At 44.7% G+C, this 19,356-nt stretch overlaps 1 protein-coding gene across 2 annotated transcripts in view; it reads left to right on the plus strand.

Annotated features, from left to right (window-relative positions):
- The window catches only part of LOC149217466 (uncharacterized), a 342,847-nt gene that overhangs the window by 93,959 nt on the left and 229,532 nt on the right, over positions 1-19,356 (plus strand). The window lies entirely within an intron of this gene.

Here is a 19,356-nt window from a genome sequence, read left to right on the forward strand (position 1 = left end):
ATAAAGTCAACATCAATCTTCTCTTCAACATGAGTCAACAAGGGTCTCGACCCTCTCTGCAATCTTAAAGCTCGGCCTACACCTTCGGCCTTGCAATTACTACAGTCTCCTTCTGTTAAATTTGGCAACGAGGGCCAAGCTTCACCTTGGACAACTCATATGAGGCAGCTGATACTTTTATTGGATTCCTCTCTTTGAGATGTGTAGGATTGATCTAAAGATCATCCCATTATGACATGTACAAATGGAATTATGAATTTATTTTGATTATGGACAAATTGTCAAGGTTGGGCATCCATCTAATTTGCACCCTCAAGCCCACAATGTTGCATATAAATACAAGGAGCCTCCTCATTTTGACTTCTCATCTCACACTCATTCTTCTCTCCCCTTCATTGATTGGGTACGAATTTCAGAGGCAGCTCTCCACACGTGTGAAGAAGGGACTGTTCTTTTGCTGTCCCTATGTTGATCAGAATTGACCGAAAATTGTAGAAGGTTGTTTTGACTAGCGTTGACCATCTTTGACTGTAGTTTTGGGTGGAGGATTGTTGTTTGGGCAGGCTGCAGTTCTGGGCACGAAATCCGAGTTAGTTTGACCTTTGTTTGACCAGCGTTGATTGTGTTAGGGTTTGCTGCAGCATTGACTTTTGTTGACTAGTTTTGACTGGACTTTTTCGGACTGTTTTTGGGCTGATTTGACTTGTTGTTGGAGGTCGATTTGACTAGGTTTGACCGAGTTGAATTGGCAGAAGAATTTTGCCTTGTTGACCAGCATTGACTTTCTGGTTAAGGCTTATTGTTATTATTGTTTCACTATGTTGTCGCACAGAGTGTCTAGGCACCGCGACAATGCTCAGAGTAAGGGCTGTCACTCATGATCCTTACTCACTCTGTTTAGACTCTCTCCTAGGCAAGTCAAGGGGGGTAGTCCCTGAGGTAAATGGATGAGAAAGCCTGTGGAACACAGGCTCTAGGAGATCTTAATGATGGACAACTTGACGAATGTAAATGGGTTTTGATTAACTCAGATGAATAGATTAAACGCTAATGTAACCAAGACACGACCACAAGATAGAAACAATTATAGACCAATGCCTTTATGCTCAATTAACCGTAGATTAAGTAAGAAAACAAGCTATCCAGAACAAATTTCCAATATGTGACGAATAGTGACAATTAGGTATGATCAATACAAACGCCCAAAACTTTAACATGCAAGAGATTTCAGATTTAAAATGATTTTCATTTACTGCCCAAATCTAGATTCAATTAACTTTCTCCAATAGTCAATATGACTTCAAAAAATTTATCGCACTTTGACCATAGAAAAATATGAGAATGCATTTAATCACCAAATAACACTAAGGAACTTCAGATAAACAATTTAATTATTCCTTAGGAACTTAATTTAATGTGAAAGATGAGGAAAATAAATCAAAGGGTCAATAAAATAGATTTTTAATGGGCCATAGGCCACATTAAAAATACTTAATGTGAAAGCGCAAGTCCTTTAATTTATTTTATTCCAAATTTTAAAGTCACAAAAAAATTTAAATTTTTTAATGTTTTTCAAATCTTTTAGATCTTTTAATTTTTTAAATGTTTTAGAAAAAAAAAAAAATCAAACTCAAAAAACAAAAAAAAATGAAAACAAAAGTGAATTTAAATTAAAAAAAAAGGAAATCGAAAAGCCACAAAAAAAAATTGAAATTCAAAATTTGATTTGTTTGATTATGTTTTAGAAAAAAAAAATCAAAAGGAATTAGAACAAAACAAAAATCATAAAACTAAAACCAAAAAAAGAAGAAAAGAAAAATCAAATTTGTTTAAAACTTTTAATTTTTTAATCAATCAAAATGAAATCGGAAGCTAAACCTAAACCAAGGTTATACAAATAAAAGGAAATAAAAACTATCTAACCTAATGCACACGTAAAGCTAAAAGATAAATCAAATGCTTTTCTTGTTTCGCAGCTACAGGTTTATGAGGAGGAGGATGACAACAAAGTTTTGGACGAACAACGAGGGAAAGGACCGAAGCGGAGAATGGAAAAGGAGCTCACGTGGAGAAGAATCCGCGGATGAGGGAGAGAAAACACAGGTTTGGAGATGAGGAAAGAGCAGCTGAAGGGAGCCGCAGGGTTAGAGGTTTGGAAATGACGTGGGAAGTTGTGGAATGGACGAAGAAGGGTAGACAGAAAGAAGGCGGCTATGGATTTGGCTGCGGTGAGGCAAACGCACTGCGAAAGCAATGGTTCTTTCTTGCAGATCGATGGAGCAATGGGAGAAAGAGGGTTGAATGGAGGGTTTAGCAGGTTGGAGCAACGATGAAATTCGAAAAGCAGCGTGGGAGCTGCTTGAGCGTGGAGGGAAAAAAAAAGTGCGTGAGGGTTTGGTGGGCAACGTGGGCAGTAGATAGGGGGCTCTGAGGAGATACAATGGTGATGGCTATGGAAGGATGGAAAAATGCAAAACGTGAAGTGTAGAGAGCCAAGGGAGAAGAGGGTTCAGTGGACTGATTTTGCAAAAGGCAACTGCGTAGGAGGGAAAATGGGGATTGGAGCTGCAGCGAGCAGAGGGATGGATAGCAGCAAGGAGGGATCAGATCTGAGAGCAGAAAAAGAAAAACACAGGGAAAAGGAGAAGATGCAGTAGAAGGAAGAAAACCCTAGGCAACGAAAATACTTCCAAATTTTCTGTTGAAAAACCTTCAAAATGCAGACAGAGAGAAACACAACAGAAAACGGTAGACGAAGAACCCAAAAAAAACTTCTAGAAAACCTTGATTAAAATGTCACATTTATGCTTCAGATTTGTTAGTGAAACCCCTTAAAAATTTTCTGAAAATTTTAATTAAAATGTCGAATCCAATCGCTTCAGATTTAACCCTGAAACCCTCACGAAATTTCCAGATCTAAATTTAAATTTAAACCCTTGGACTGCAAACTTTCTGATGATCTTTATAAAATGGTTCAGATGATCTTTATTTGCAGTGCTTTTATGGGTGTTTACTGATTGTGTCTCATTGTTGGATGTTGGTTTGTTTATTTGCTTTGTATATCACTGAATTTCCTAGTTAGGAACATTACAGTGGTATCAGAGCCCAGATCTTGGCTCAATCGTGGGGAGTTTCTCCTATGAGTGAAGAGGACCGACAAAATATTATGTACAGGAGGCAGAGGTACCGGAGCAGAGAAAGAGAGCTGGAGATCACTCCAGACACAGAGGACAGGGGAAAGGCAGTGGTAGCAGAGAACATGGGAGAGCCCAAGAGCAAGGAGGAGATGGCCTTTGACAACCTCTTGAAGGCTTTGAATGATTTAGCAAAGGGGCAGAAGGAAATGCTAGACGAGATCAAAATGCAGAACCGGGAGAGAAGCACTCCTAGGGGGTTTCTATTTGGAGAGACTTTTGGGGCCTCTCAACAATTCGACCATCCTTCACCCTCTGCACAACCTCCATCAGTGAGTGGACCAACTTGAGCTACACTGCCCTCTTTCGTGCCTTTGGCATAGAATAAACCAGTAGGGGTCAAAGATCCTTCACAGATGGGAGAGCACTTTAGGGAGTGGCAGTCCATGGGAGTAGACTTCAGGGAGGCACTCTCTTTCAGAGATTTCTGCAAGCTCAAGCAGAATGAGAAGGGCAAGAGCTATGGAGGACATGGCATGCAGAGCTATGAGTTGCAATGTACTATTGGTAGAATGTACTTCCCCACATACGATGGCATTGCCAAGTGCACAGCGCAGGCCTGGGTAGAGAATATGGACACTTATTTCCAGCTCAACTGGAGGACGGAGCTAGAAGCCATTAAGATGGCCACGTTGCACTTGGAAGGGGACGCCGACGACTGGTGGTTTCATGGCTTGACTACCTTGGGGCATGCCAATGTGACTTCATATGAGGATTTCACCAGGAGGGTGGTGGAGCAATTTGATTAGAGGGATCTGGAGGCTCACTTCAGGGAGCTAACCCAACTCAGACAAATGGGTAACGCATAGCAGTACATATCGAAGTTCTTGAGAGTCTTAGTGATGGTGCCATACCTATCAGATGCTCGAAGGGTGTACACCTTCATAGAGGGCTTGCTCAAGCCCCTGCGTGGACTGGTGAAGTCACACAAAACCTCCACATTGCAGGAAGCAGTGACATGTGTTAGAGATTTGTAGGGGGCCATCCCCAAGACATGATCACCCTTCCCTGTACGCACTCCCTACCCCCCAGAAGGGGAGTGATACTAGGCCACCACCACAGAGAGCAGCCCAGCAGTGTGTGCAGCTGGATGAGGAGACCCGAAGGGACCTCAGCAGGAGGAAACTATGTTTTACCTGTCGGGAGCCTTGGGTACTAGGCCATCAGTGCACAATTGGCAAAGCCCAATACATCGAGGTCTTCTAATATAGCGATCAGGAGGACGAGGTGGAGTTGGAGTGTGGTGTGGGAGATGGTGAGAGTCCGATGGAGAGGGGATCACCACCACCACCTCCACAGGGAGGGGCATCCTTTGCCCCATTCGGGGGAGTCGTTGCTTCTTTATTTGGAGTCCCCAAATTTTTGACATTGAGGATTCAAGGTACGATATAGGGCAGCGTGTCTCAGTCTTAGTTGACAGTGGGGCTACCCACAACTTCATAGATGCCTAGTTGGTTCATAGGAGGTGCATGGCCACGACAGAGTTTGAGGGCTTTTCAGTTTTGGTGCCTTGTGACCGGAGTCCGGACTATGCAGTGCACTTGGTATGTTCTCACCTTGACTGTGACCATGGGGAACTACTCCATGACAGACCATTTCTTTGTGGTAGATGTGCCATACACCAACGTAGTGATGGGTGTCCAGTGGCTGTACTCCCTTGGATGAGTTACCACTGATTGGAAGAAGCTCGAGATGGAGTCCACTGAATCGGATGGCAAGCTAGTGGTCCTCAGAGGCATGCATTCGTACCCACCACAAACAGTCTCAGTGCATAGGATGGAGGTAGATTTGCGACATGGAGACATAGCATAGGTAGTAGAGCTGAGGGTTTTAGAGGTTGGGGGACAAGCCTAGTTGCCACCCCCAGATATATATAGGCATTGTTAGACAGATACCCAGTGGTATTTGGGGAAATTCCACCAAGGCAGCGCCCAGACAGTGGATTTGAGCACACCATCGAGTTGGAGCCTGGTGTGCAGGCAGTGATTACCACCCCTTATAGGCACCCCAAGGCCTATAAGGACGAGATTGAGCAGGCCATCAAAGAGTTGTTGGCATTGGGCCACATTAGGTCGAGTTCTAGTCCCTTTGCTTCTTCAGTAGTGCTGATGAAGAAGAAGGATGGAACCTTGCGCATGTGCATCAACTACCGGGCGCTCAACAGGAAGACATTGAAGAACTGATACCCCATACCCCGCATCAATGAGTTGATGGATGAGCTTAGAGGATCCAAGTACTTCTCTAAGATAGATCTGCGTTCGGGGTACCATCAGATCAGGGTGAGGGATTAGGACATCCCCAAGACAACCTTCCGATGCCATTATGGGCACTTCGAGTTTTTGGTCATGCCCTTTGGTTTGACCAATGCCTCGGCCACCTTCTAGTCATGTATGAACCATGTGTTCCAGAGGTAGTTGAGGAGGTTTGTATTGGTGTTTTTTGATGACATACTGATAAATAACAAGACTTGGGAGGAGCATATCCAACACCTGGAGGAGGTGTTGTGTATTTTGGAGGAACAACAGTTTTATGCCAAGCTATCCAAGTGTGAGTTTGGCCTGACTGAGATGCTCTACTTGGGGCACATTATTGGCACAGATGGAGTGAAGGTACATGAGGAGAAAATACAGGCTATTCGAGATTGGCTAGTACCCAGAGATGTGACAACGTTGAGGGGCTTCTTGGGCATCTGCACGTATTACTGGAAGTTTGTCAAGGGGTTTTCGCAGTTAGCAGCTCCTCTCACGGATTTGACTAAGAAAGGGGCTTTCACATGGACAGATGGGGCACAGTCAGCTTTTGATCGCCTCAAGGAGGTGATGAGAAGTTGTCCAATGTTGGCACTTATGGACTTCTCCTAGCCCTTCACCGTGGAGTGTGATGCATCTGGAGAAGGAATTGGGGCAGTATTATCTCAGGATGGGCACCCCATTGCTTTCGAGAGCCAGAAGCTCTTACCCCATGAGAGGTCATATTCTATATATGACAAGGAGATGCTGGCCATTATGCATGCCTTGGCCAAATTTTGGTAGTATTTGGTGGGTAACCTATTCAGAGTGAAGACTGATCACAATAGTCTTTGCCACTTCATGGGGCAATACAGACAACAGAGATGGGTTAGCAAGGTGCAGGCCTATGATTTTGACATAGAGTATGTGCAGGGGAAACACAATGTAGTGGCCGATGCCCTATCCAGGAGACCCACAGGCCTCTCACTCATGAGCATTTGCCATGATTGGAAGGCCCAATTGTTGGTAGAGTATTCCAAAGACAGGAGGGCATGTGAGATTCTGGAGGGGACCCACGCAGATGAGCGCTACCGGGTGATGGATGAGGTCATCTACTACAAAGGGTGCATATTTCTGGTTCCTAGCTCACAGTTGAGGGAGAGAGTGCTCCAGGCAGCACATGACTCGCCATTGTCAGGGCATCAGGGGTTCAGAAAAACATACATGGTAGTTAGGGAGTGTTTCACATGGAAGGGCCTCAAGGGGGACGTGTTGTGAAAATTCCTGAATTTAACACATCAGAAACCCCTACTGCAATTACTGGTTTACAATCTCCTACTTGTTCTTCGCATTAACAAGTTATTTAATTTCATAAACGTCATGTCAACACTATTGCAGCCTACACAAATATACAGATCATGAACTGAAATAAACTGAGACAATAATAAAAGGGACATCGTTATTTTTGGACAATCGTCCCCGGATAAACCCAATTCAGGAAAACCGATGCAGCATATAGAGGGTTTGTATTATTATTTAGATTCGTGAATACAACTAGGGTGCCAGAAATGGCTCACCCAACAGAGAATATCCTTGGTAGTAGTACCTCTATCTGGAGACAGATATTCCAGCAAATTCAGCAAACGGATGATCAAACCCCATAGTGACTTTGGCTGTTCCCTGTGTTGGACAATGATGGCTGCTCCAAGCACTGTGCTGGAACTGCGTCAACTCGACAATGAGCCTCCCTTGCTCAGAAATTCGATTTGCTGATCTACTCTTTTGCCCCACAAAATCTCCCCAGCGCTACCTCTAAGGGCCTTTTGCAACCTCTACGGCTTCTGCGTCACCTGTGTCAGCCCTCTGCGTCCTCTGCATCAGCTTCTATGGCCTCTATGTCAGCCCTTCTGGGGCCTGCGCTGTCTCTCCTGGTGATGCTCTACCTCTCTCCTATGTATTCTTCGGCCTCAGATGAAAATCCCTCGCCGAACTATCCCTCATTGCAACTCTGATCACTAGCTCGATTTCCTCAGCAAACCTCACCCCAAAAAATCGAACTCTATGGTCTCTTGGTGTGTCTCCAACGGACCCTCAAGCCTTATGGTCTCTTGGTGTGTCTCCAACTAACCCTCAAGCCTCCTCTTATACTTTTCCTGTTGACGATTCAACGACTGAGATTAAGTTCCTAATCAACGACTAAGATTAGAACTGGCTTGATCCTTGTCACTTAGAACTTTCTCACCCATATTTTATTAATACACATTAATATTTTTATTTTCTTAAGTTTAGTCTTAGGAACTCATTGAAAATATTAATTATTTTAATAACTTTTCATCTGGGTGGAATTTCTCCAAACGATTTTTGGGTCTTGGAGATCTCATGTGCCTTGGCCTCTCCACCAAATTTCATGGCTAGAGCACATCCGATGCTATGCAAAATCAACATTCCCTCTTAGCGAGGAATGTGCTCTAGCAATGCTTCACCATAGAAGCATCACATTGATCTTCCGCATCGGTCCTCTGTGCTGATGCTTGGTCTGCTGCCCCACATCCACTGTACCGCTGCCCGTGATACTTCCACTGCCACTGCTATATCTGTATTACAACTCCCTCTCAAAATGCTGCCTCATGCTACCCATAGCACTACCATTGCTAACTGCTGCACTGCAACTCAGTTACTGAGAAGTATTTGACTTCACCCAAACACTGACATCGTGGTCAGTCTGGAAGCCTCGTGATGCTAAAGCTACCTCTACTGCTATCTTGTGCTCCCTCTGCTGCCACTGCACTGTTGCAACCCCTTTTGTGCCTCTCGCATTACTGCAACCTCCACTGCCCTGCTACAGACTTCTGCACTCTATCACTGCCTTGTCGCTCCATCACACCTTGCTCCACCCGACACTTGTCATCATGCTACTGTCTTTAAAGGCTCCCGTAGCCGTATTTGATCCAAGAGTTTGGGCACCTCAAGGATCACGCCCCTCTTCTGTGGTCCTCTCGACTACAACTCCATGTCTCCCCACCTCTTCTCTATAGGCGCATGAGCACTCATGGCATAATCGTCATCAGTTTCGATAACCTTCTCTGCCTTTGCTGGAGCAACCTTCGAGTCGAAAGCTTCTCCCTTGCCTTTCTTCCTGGGGCACTGAGAGGCATAATGTCCCAGCTCCCCACAGTTGAAGCACTTGACCTTGGAGATGTCTTTCTTCTTCCTCTTCTGTACCCCTTGCTGTCCCGCTGATGCTAGAGCTGCATCCTCCTCCTCCTCCTTCTTGATTCAAACTCCCTTACCACTACTCCCCGCCTTGGTCAATCTCCTGAGCTCTTCCTGTCGAAGAGCTGCCCACATCTCCTCCCAACTAGGGAGAGTTGCTCTGCCCAAAATGCTTTGGACAAATGTCTCCCACTCCTTGGAGACTGCATTCAGGGCAGTCCTGACCATGAACTCTGGATCCGGTGTAGACCCCATGGAAGTAAGCTGGTCGCGAATCCCTTGCAACCTGAGAAGGAAGGGATCTATCTCCTCCCCTTTCTGCATCTGGTATGACCTTAGCTGATTCTCCAATAACATCTTCTGTTGCACGGAAGAGCCTTGGTATAAGGTGGTCAAGGTCTCCCACATCTCCCTTGCTGTTGTCTTCTCAGCAATATGTGGTATTACATGATCCTTGACCTTGTCTAGGATCATGCATTTCGCCTTCGCCTTGGCCTCCTCATACTTCTCATTTGCATCAGGGTCAACTGGGACAACTACTATTTTCAAGGCATAGTCCTTGATGCGATGTTTATCTAGGATTGCCAGGATCCTGGCCTTCCAGATGACAAAATTGGAAGCTTCGTCCAATCTGTCCTGATCCCTCAATCCATTCACTGCCATCTCTGCTCCTCTTCTTTAGACTCCCTCTAAGTCGTGATTTCCCTCTCGGAAATCCTCCGGCCAACCTTCAAATCACTCCTCTCCAATCCTCCTTTGCCGCTGCAACCCGGATCTAGATTTCTTGGCTTGAAATCTGTCAAGGTAGTGCTTCCCTCTACCTTGGTTCAATCTCCTTAGACACTGTTCTGCACCGACAGAAACAATGTCCCACCAGCTCTTCAAATCAAAATCTGCACAACTCCCTTAGCCTTGGCAACTTGAAGAATCTGAGCCTTTCACGCTATACACAATCTATGCGTGGGCTGAATTTGCTCCTCTCGGCCAACTGCATCAATCCTTCCTGGCGTAGAAAGATGACGTGGCTCTGCGTGAGCCTCTGTGTCACACTCTCTGCACTGTGTCACTCCTCTTGCCTATTCAACTCTGGAACAACGCTGTCTCTCGGGACAACTACTTCTTTGCTGCAAATTCTCAGATTTCTCGGCTGATGTCTTCAGTCGCCTATGATCTACAATCGCTCTAATATCATATGAAAATTCTTGAATCTAACACATCAGAAACCCCTACTGCAATTACTGGTTTACAATCTCCTACTTGTTCTTTGCATTAACAAGTTATTTAATTTCATAAACATCGATGTAAACACTATTGCAGCCTACACAAATATACAGATCATGAACTGAAATAAACTGAGACAATAACACAAGGGACACCATTATTTTTGGACAATCGTCCCCAGAAAAACCCAATTCGGGAAAACCGGTGCAACATATAGAGGGTTTGTATTATTAAGCAGATTCGTGAATACAACTAGGGTGCCAGAAATGGCTCACCCAACAGAGAATATCCTTGGCAGTAGTACCTCTATCCGGAGATAGATATTCTGGCAAATTCAGCAAACGGATGATCAAACCCCACAGTGACTCTGGCTGTTCCCTGTGCTGGACAACGATGGCTGCTCCAAGCACTACGCTGGAACTGCGTCACTCCTCTAGGAGCTGCATCACCTTGACAGTGAGCCTCCCTTGCTCAGAAATTCGATTTGTTGATCTACTCCTTCTCTACCCCACAAAATCTCCCTAGCATCGCTTGTAAGGGTCTTCCACAGCCTCTACGACTTCAGCGTCACTTGCGTTAGCCCTCTGCGTCTGCTTCTACGACCTCTGCGTCAGCCCTTCTGGGGCCTGCACTATCTCTCCCGGCACTGCTCTGCCTCTCTGCTATGTATTCTTCGGCCTCGGATGAAAATCCCTTGCCAAACTGCCCCTCATTGCAACTCTGATCACTAGCTCGATTTCCTCAGCAAATCTCACCCCAGAAAATCGAACTCTATGATCTCTTAGTGTGTCTCCAACTGACCCTCAAGCTTCCTCTTATACTTTTCCTGTTGACGATTCAATGACCGAGATTAAGTTCCTAATCAATGGCTAAGATTATAACTGGCTTGATCCTCGTCACTTAGAACTTTCTCACCCATATTTTATTAATACACATGAATATTTCTATTTTCCTAAGTTTAGACTTAGGAACTCATTAAAAATATTAATTATTTTAACAACTCTTCATCTGGGTGGAATTTCTCCAAACGATTTCTGGGTCTTGGAGATCTCATGTGCCTTAGCCTCTCCACCAAATTTCATGGCTAGAGCACATCTGATGCTACCCCAAAATCAACACGTGTTGAGGCACGTACAAGAGTGTGAGACATGTCAAAGGAACAAAGGGGTGCTGATCCACCCCACCGGGTTATTGTAGCTGCACCCCATCCCTAAGGGGAAATGCGAGAGTATCTCCATGGACTTCATCGCTGGACTCCCCACAGTGCAGGGAAATGATTGCATCTATGTGGTAATTGATCGGTTGACTAAGTATGCCGATTTCTTCACCATGCCGACCCAGTATTCAGCTTCACAGGTTGTAGAGATGTTCCTCAGAGAAGTCTTCCGGTTGCATGGGCTTCCTAAGAACATAGTGAGTGACCGGAACAACATGTTCATGGGAGGATTCTGGCAGGAGATCTTCAGATTGGTTGGTACTTAGCTCACCCTTAGCACGAGCTACCACCCCTAGACAAATGTCTAGATCGAGCGAGTTAATAAGTGGCTGGAGCGTACCTTAGGAACTACGTGACTGGGCAGCAGAGGGCTTGGATCCGATGGCTGCACTTGGGCGAGTATTTCTACAACACCACTCATTACATGTCCATTGGTATGACCCTTTTCCATGCCTTGTATGGTTATGATGCATTGTCTTTTGTTGACATTGTTTTTGGAGACAGCCAGGCGCCAAAGGCCAAAGATTGGATCCTGAAGAGCCAAGACATTCTCAAGGCTCTCAAGGATAACTTAGTGACAACACAAAATCAACAGAAGATGTACGCTGACAGGCACCAGACTGAGAGACACTTTGAGGAGGGGGATTTGGTGTATCTTCGGTTACAACCATATAAACAGTCCACCTTGAAGAAAAATGGGGCTGAGAAGCTACAACCATGTTTCTATGGGCCATATAGGGTGGTCAGACGAGTTGGAGAGGGGGTTTACGAGCTAGAGCTGCCTCAAGGGAGCAGGATTCACAACATTTTCCATGTCTCATGCCTCAAAAAGGTGTTGGGACAACAGGTGATAGCAACAGTAGAGTTACCCCCATTGGACGATGAGGGACGTTTGGTTTTGGAGCCTGAGGCCATTTTGGAGACTCGGGAGAGGAAGCTGAGGAGTAGGACCATCAGGGAGTTTTTGGTGCGATGGAAGAACCTGCTGGATGAGGATGCCACATGGGAGGGTGAACACATTTTGGAGCACTCAACGCTGAAGTTGCTTGAGGGAAAGCAACATTTGGGAGGGGAGGACTGTCATGTCCCTTCCCAAATATATTTGTAGCAGGTTTTGGTCTCCCCACAATTTTGCATAATTTTTGATGAATGAAGGAACCCATGCATTTTTTACTTAGGGACTTAGGAGAAAAAATGCTGAATTAGATTGCTAGTGGAAGGTGGGGGCCACCCACGTGGGAAAACGCACTTGGGCAATTCGAATTGCCTTGGAGGGAAATTGAATGGGTTGGAGAGGGGCCCACATGGGGAAGGAAGGCTCACGAAGATATAAGGAGGAGGAGCTCCCCAACTCAAGGCATGATTTGACCATCGAACTCATTTGTGTTGCTCGAGCTTCTTAGCTGAGTTACCCAACTGTTTAGCATCGAGTTTTCCAGGCAAGAGACTCAACCTTTCTTCGGGGGACTTCGAGTGCCACCCTAGGAAGGCAATTCGTACTACCTTGGAGGAGAACCAGAGGAGTTTTACAGCCACATCACTCAGCCTTCGATTCAACAGTGCGTATTTCTGGGCACGCAGGAGGGGAACATGCAGTAGTGATTTGGGGGTGCTCCCGGGCAACATTTGTCGGGAAAGTTTGGGAGTTGGAGTTTCATCAGAAGATCAGCCCTTGGGGAGAGTTTTGGATCAGGAGATTGCTGCTTTTGGGCAGCTTGACTTATAGTCATTAAGGACTGTGTAGAGGGCCATTCCTGGGCTCATGTGGGAGTTATGGGAAGGAGCTACAGAGCTGGAGTTAGCCGGGAGGAGAGAGGGAAGCCATAGGGGACAACATCTGAACATTTGGGGGTGATTGGGGAGCCTTTTCATCCATTTCTAGTCATGTTGTGATTCCCAACGTGAGGAGAAGGACGTGGTGCTTGGGGGTCGATTTTTGGGGGTCTGAACTAGGCCAAACCTCTTCTACGTTTTGGTCGGGTTTGGTTAAGGAGCCGGGAGTTGAAGCTACAACGTTTTCTGAGCACAGGAAGTTGAGTTTCCAACGTATCCTTTCCAGTAGGTAGCATAGTTTTTGGGTAGCTCAGATCATCTTTGGAGCAACAGTTGTGCAGCACAAGGGCTATCATTTGCTCACCTAGGTTTTGTCACACTTTTCCCTTGAGACAACCCTAAATGCACCATTCCATTACTATTGTACTTTCTCCATAAAGAATTAATAAAATGGCTGAGATGATCTTTATTTGCAGTGCTTTTATGGGTGTTTACTAATTGTGTCTCATTGCTGGATGTTGGTTTGTTTATTTGCTTGTATATCACTGAATTTTCTAGTTAGGAACATTACACAACAGTGTTCCCTGACAGGGATGATACATTCTCTTGCACTCCAAGCTGCTCTCTGAAGAATATGAACTTCACTTTCGACAACGGCTTGGTGAGAATGTCTACAACCTGCTCATTTTCGAGTTGTGTTGGAGCCTCACTACTCCTCTCAGTACCATGTCTTTGATGAAGTGGTACTTGGTCTCTATTTGCTTTGACCTGTCATGGAATACTGGATTCTCTATCTGATCTTGCTTTTATTGTCACAATATATCATAGTCGTATCAACCACCTGCTTAAACAACTCTGCAAAGAGCTTCCGCAACCACACTGCCTCGCAACTAGCCATACTAGCTTCAATGTACTCTGCCTTGACTGTACTGAGAGATAGATTTTTGCTTCCTGCTCATCCAGGAAATCATGGAACATCCCAAGCTAAAACAACACCCAGATGTTCTCTTCCTGTCAGTAATGCTCCTAGCCCAATCTGCATCTGTATATCCATGCAGTCTCAACTCATCACTTGAGGCATATCTCAGTCCATAGTTGATCGTCCCATGTAGATATCTGAACACGTGCTTTGCAGCTACCCAGTGAACATGCAAAGGTTCCACCATGAACTAGCTCAAAGTGTTGATGGCAAAACATATATCTGGTCTTGTGTTGACTAGAAACATCAAAGCCCCAATCAGCTACTGGTACATAGAAGGATCCGCTAGGTCTGGTCTCGCAGCTTCACCACATAACTTCTTGAAGTTTGCTTCCATCAGTGTAGCCATGGATTTGTGATCCACCATCCCAAATCTCTGCAAGATTTTGACAGCATACTTTCCTTGGCTAAGGAAAATCTCTCTAGGTTTCTGCCATACCTCTAAGACTAGGAAATAGTGCATCAACCCAAGATATTTCATCTCAAATTTGGAGGGAAGATCCCTCTTACAATGGATACTCAGAGGCTTTGCTCTTGTCAAGAATAAGTCATCAACATATAAAACCAAAATCAAAGGCATACCTTGGACAACCTTGAAGTCGAGGTTTGGATCGATACTACTTCTGGTGAATCCCAGTTTCATTAGGTATCCTTCAATTTGAGTGTACCAAGCCTCGGGGGCTTGCCTCAAACCATAGAGGGCTTTCTTCTATCTGCAAACATTGGTTTCCTTGTCATGTTCCTCAAAGCCCTGTAGTTGTTCCATGTACACCTCTTCCTTAAGTATGCCATGAATAAAGGTTGTCTTTGTTAATTTTTCTTAGGGCTGTATTGTTCTTTGCTGTAGATAATTGCGTTTTAACAATTTCAATATTTGCTTATTACTTTCACCCCATAACATCATTATCAACATTAGCAATTATGTAGAGAGAACAATAAATAGTGGAACAAAAAAGATCAACAGAAGAAAAGCATGCACAATAGAGACGCCAGGATTTGGTTGGAGACCAGGGCAAAAGCCCACAAGGGGGCAAACCCAAAGTTCAATTCTTCTTATTTTATTAGATATTCATCAATTGTTGAGCTGAGATACAAAGTAAAATGTGAGAGAGAGATGCAACAATTACATCGGGCCTCCTAGGGCCAACTAGAGTCATTTCACAATTACATTTGTGAACTGAACGAGACGAATCCAAGAGAGCTGTTATTGTATCATTGTATCATTCATATCATTGCATACGGTGTCATCAATAAGAGCAAGGTTCCTGTCACATGTATCATTGTCACCATCAAAACCATCAAGATCTTTGAGACTGACATAGGAAGATTTATGCCATGCCTTTACGTCAAGATTAGACCACAGTCATTGTCAATAGATCAAGATTACTATCATAGTCCAAGTCAAAGTCTTCCAAGACGTTGTCATATATAAATGTAAGTCACTGTATATAAGCTCAGACACTATCATACAAGTCACTGTATATATATAAATCAGTCGCTGTTATTTAAATCAATATATATAAATCCTGTCAGTGTCATAGTCATGTATATCCAAATCAATGACATATATATGTAGGTTGTAAAACAAAAGTGAAGCCATAGGAATACTATTTATACTGAAGACCAAAATCAATGCCACTGTAATATACCGCTAGACATAGAGTGCTTTGAAGAGATAACAAAGCGAACTGAAAAGCTGTGCCATGCGAGCCATAGAATAAAACATACATTACCGTAATGATCCGACCCATTCAATCCATGGTATGACTCATACGATGAGATGAAGACGATACAGTAAGCGAGTCATAGAGTTATGAAACGGCATGTCATCATAATATCTGTCACTGTCATGATCCACAGTTATGCGAGGCCTTTGAAATACGATGCCTCTGCTATATATGTAATGCCACTGACAAAGATACTATGCGACCACAGAAATTGAACCACAGGTCATATGTGAGGATGCCATTGTATACAATATGGAGTCACAATGAATAAAGTGATTATAGTAGCGAGCCATTGAAGGTGATTAATGTAGCGAGACAGAGAAAGCGAGCCATCAGGTGTGATGAGCAGTGAAATTCAATAATGTGAACCCAAACCATCAAGAATACAAGCCATAGGGATATATATCTATATCTATATATAGACCAAGCCACAGGGATATATATCTATATATATATATAGACGAGCCAATGTTGTGAGCCAAAGTGAGCTACTGTAGTGAGACAATACAAGCCAGGTTAGCGATATGTAATGCGAACTAAGAATGCAAGCTGTAAATGTGTTAGAAAACCTGCACAGATGAATCCAGCTAGTAAAGGTTGAACACACAGCGTTGCAGAGCAAAAACGCTAAAAAGAAAATCGAAAGAACAAAAAGAATTATTGATTCAGAAAATAGGTTACAATGCTCATGATATAGCATTACTGCGTGAAGATCCCAATGTAATGCGCCATAGTGGTGATCAATGAGAGGACTCAACACCTATAACAAGTTCCGGAGAGAACTAGCCAGTTGCGGAGTGAAACAAGGAGCAAATCAGGGAGTAAATCATGCAGAAGAACTAGCCAGTTGCGAAGTGAAAGGAGGAGCAAATCAGAGAGTAACTCATGCAGAAGAACTAGCCAATTGCAGAGTGAAAGGAGCAAATCATGCAGAAAATATCTTTCATGTAGTCCCATGCTCTAACTAAGTGTCCGCATGTGCCAGTAATGAAGGTCCTAGGTGTGTAGTACCTCCAACACCCCCCCTGAACACCACTATGGGGAAAAATAGAAAATGGGCCCTGGCAACTAAGGCCAAAGGTCACCCAAAATATAGTGCAACTTGTACTAAAATTGAGGAAAGAGGGAAAACATTGCGGGAAAACTCCCCCCTCAAAATATAATGTAATCAAAAGAAAAGAGGAAGAAAAGACAATTGCTAAGCAACTGTGTCCTTCACTCCAAGACGATCGCGCAGAGAGTGAAACTTTTGCTCAGTGAATGTCTTGGTGAAGATGTCTGCAGTCTGTTCTGTTGAAGGACAGAACTGCAAATCAATGACCCGATCATGTACTAAGTCTCTGATGTAGTGCATATGGATCTCTATGTGCTTCGTCTGCTGCCGCTGTACTGGATCCCTGCAAAATTTGAGAGTGCTCTGGTTGTCACACCAGATGACAGTGGGTTGGTGGAACTGGACGCCCAACTCAGTGAGGAAGTGTTGTAGCCACAGAGCCTGAATGGTGATGTTGACTACTCCTCTGTACTCGGCCTCAGCTGAAGAGAGAGCAATAGCAGCCTGCTTCTTGCTCGACCAACAGATAGGGCCAGACCCTAGACTGAGTGAATATCCGGAGGTGGACTTGCGATCAATGTTGTCGCCTGCCCAATCAGAATCTGTGAAGCCAAGGAGATTCAATGCAGTGCCTGTTGCATAGTGAATCCCGAAGGTGATGGTGCCCTGCACATATCGGAGGATGCGCTTGGCAGCTTTCCAGTGTAGCTCATGCGGCTCTTGCATGTATCTGGAAACTACCCCTACTGCATATGAGAGATCTGGTCTGGAGTGGGTGAGGTACAGTAAGCTCCCCACTAGCTGTCGGTAGAGAGTACTGTCAACTAATGGAGTGTCACCTCCATCCTCAAGGCGGACCCCAGACAGAAAAGGAGTCGGTGCTAGCTTGCAGTCAGTCATGTGAAATCTCTCGAGGAGATCCTGTGCATACTTAGCCTGAGAGAGTTTGATGCCTGTGGCATCCTGGCTAATCTTAAGACCAAGAAAGAAGTGTAATGGACCCATGTCCGTCATCAAGAACCTATCATGCAAGGTCCTCTTGACTACAGCAATGGCTGAAGTCGAGCTGCTAGTGATCAGGAGATCATCCACATACAAAACTAAGATAAGAAGAGAATCATGTGTCCTGAGCATGTAAACATTCAGATCAGACTTACATCTTTCGAAGTTTTGTGATAAGAGAAAAGAATCCATCTTCGCATACCAAGCTCTCAGGGCTTGCTTAAGGCCGTAGAGAGACTTCTTCAGTCTGCAGACCAAAGATGAATCCTGAATGAAACCATGTGGTTGCTCCATGTAGATCTCCTCAGATAGGTCTCTGTGAAGAAAGGCATTCTTCACATCCATCTGATGTACTTCCCATCCTTGGGTAGCCGTAATGGCAAGTGTAAGGCGTATGGAATCCATCTTTGCTGCTGGAGCAAAGGTCTCATCATAATCAATGCCATGCACTTGCTAGAAGTCTTTGGTTACTAGCCTGGCTTTCTGTCTGGTGATTTGCCCATCTGCAGCACTCTTGGTCCTGTAGACCCATTTGCATCGGACAAGTTTCATTTCTGAAGGAAGGGGGACTAGATCCCAGGTCTAATTCTCGAGGAGGGAGTTGTACTCCTTCTCCATGGTGGACTCCCAAGAGGGATGCTCGCAGCCTAACAGCCTTAGCATAAGACTGCGGATCAGAAGACTGAACCAAATGACAATGTCGGGATGGCGTTGGTTCAATTGCAGTGAGGGCAAGAGGAGGCTCAATAAACTCTGAGCTAGTCCTTTGCGGATCAAAATTATCCCCCACAAGACCATTTCTAGCAGCTGGGTGGTGTTGTGCATCTATCTCACTTAAGCTCCTTGTTCTCTAATTTATGACAGGGGAAACTGATTCATTGCTGGAAGCCCGATCTGGGCTTGGATGTGGATCATCATATGCATGCATTGGATTTGTATCTGAAGACTCTGTCTCTGCATCTGCATGCTCTACCTCGGCATCTGCATGCTCTGTATCTGCATCTGAGTGTACTGAGTCATCATCTTGGTCATGAGGTAGATAAAAGGTGTCTACATGCGGCAATTGAGGTGCATGCGAGAGACTTTCCTCAAATTGGACACTTCGCTCAATGATGAGCTTGTCCATAGAGGAAATTAGGAGTTGGTATCCCTTCACACCATCAGGGTATCCAACAAAGATGCACTTAATGCTTTGTGGATCAAGAGCTTTCCTCTTTTCAGAGGGGATCCTTGCCCATGCTCGGGAGCCGAAAACATGAAAGTGGGTGACTTCCGGTTTAGTGCCGCTCCAAGCCTCAAAGGGGGTTTGATCCTTGACAGATCTATGAGGAGATCTGTTCTGGATGTAGTTAGCACAATTAAGTGTTTCAGCCCATAGCTTATGAGGTAGTGACTTAGCATGCAGCATGCAGGAAGCCATCTTTTTGAGAGATTGGTTCTTTCTCTCAGCAACTCCGTTCTGTTGCAGAGTGTATGGAACTGTGTGCTGCAATTGTATGCCGGACTCAAGGCAAAGGTTTTGGAGTGCTGTGTTAACATATTCCCCCCATTGTCTGTACCAAGGGCTTTGATCTTTCTCTCTGATTGTGTCTCAACTAGTGCTTTGAAATTTTCGAAGTGCGCAAAAACTTCAGATTTGGCCTTGAGAAGATACACCCAAGTGTACCGTGAGAAATCATCAATAAATGTAAGCACATACCTTGCTTTGTTGATGGAAGGATGAGGAGAAGGCCCCATGAGATCACTATG

This window comes from Pinus tabuliformis, chromosome 1_1, assembly GCF_031772625.1.
Source record: "Pinus tabuliformis cultivar Carrire ecotype Pingquan chromosome 1_1, CPIR1, whole genome shotgun sequence".
Taxonomy (NCBI): domain Eukaryota; kingdom Viridiplantae; phylum Streptophyta; class Pinopsida; order Pinales; family Pinaceae; genus Pinus; species Pinus tabuliformis.